The sequence below is a fragment of the Chrysochloris asiatica genome, unplaced genomic scaffold, assembly GCF_000296735.1.
Source record: "Chrysochloris asiatica unplaced genomic scaffold, ChrAsi1.0 scaffold00042, whole genome shotgun sequence".
Lineage (NCBI taxonomy): Eukaryota > Metazoa > Chordata > Mammalia > Afrosoricida > Chrysochloridae > Chrysochloris > Chrysochloris asiatica.
The window spans coordinates 19,588,712-19,589,554 of NW_006408560.1; positions in this window are offsets into that span (position 1 = coordinate 19,588,712).

Here is an 843-nt window from a genome sequence, read left to right on the forward strand (position 1 = left end):
CACCTGCCTACTCCCCCACCTGTAAACTCTTTCCTAGCCTGAGTAAAGACCCAAGTTCCTCACCACTCCTTCCAGGGCCCCAGGACTGCCACTTTGATCATTTCCAGACTCTCTTCTCACATCTTCAGTGGGCTTCTCAGTCCCCTCCCACAAGTTCCCATGGAGACCCAGGCTCAACCCTCCAAGTGAGTAGAGGCCCAAGAACTTGCTGCCTTAGTTATCTAATGCTGCTAAAGCAGAAATACCACAAGTGAATGGCTTTAACAACCAGAAATGTCTTCTCTCACAGTTTAGGAGATTAGAAGTCCAAATGTAGAGTGCCAACACTAGAGGAAAGCTTTCTCTTTGTTGGCTCTGGGGAATAGTCCTTGTTTCCTTTCAGCATCAGTAGGCCCAGCATTCCTTGGAGCTCTCCATACATCTTGGCATCAGTCTTCTCCTGAATATAAGAGTTTCACAATGCAGGGAAGGAAACACTCCACTAGCTGATAGAAGTGGTACTAGTGGTATGCCGTCCAGTCATTTCCAACTCATAGCAACCCTCTTTAGGGTTTCCGAGGCAGTAAATCTTTCTGGGAAGAGAAAGCCTCATCTTTCTCCACTGGATGGTTGATAAATTGGAATTACTGGCCTGCGATTAGCAGAACAGTGCATAACCCACTACGCTACCAGGGATCCTTCTTGATAGTGGTAGGTCCCTCTATCTCTGCTCACTTCTCTCTCCTTTTATATCTCAAAATGCCGCTTAATCCTGTAGATTGTATCCAACCTCATTAACAACACAAAATTGAGGATTTACAACACATAGGATAATTACACCAGATCAGAGCTGATCAGTCAGAA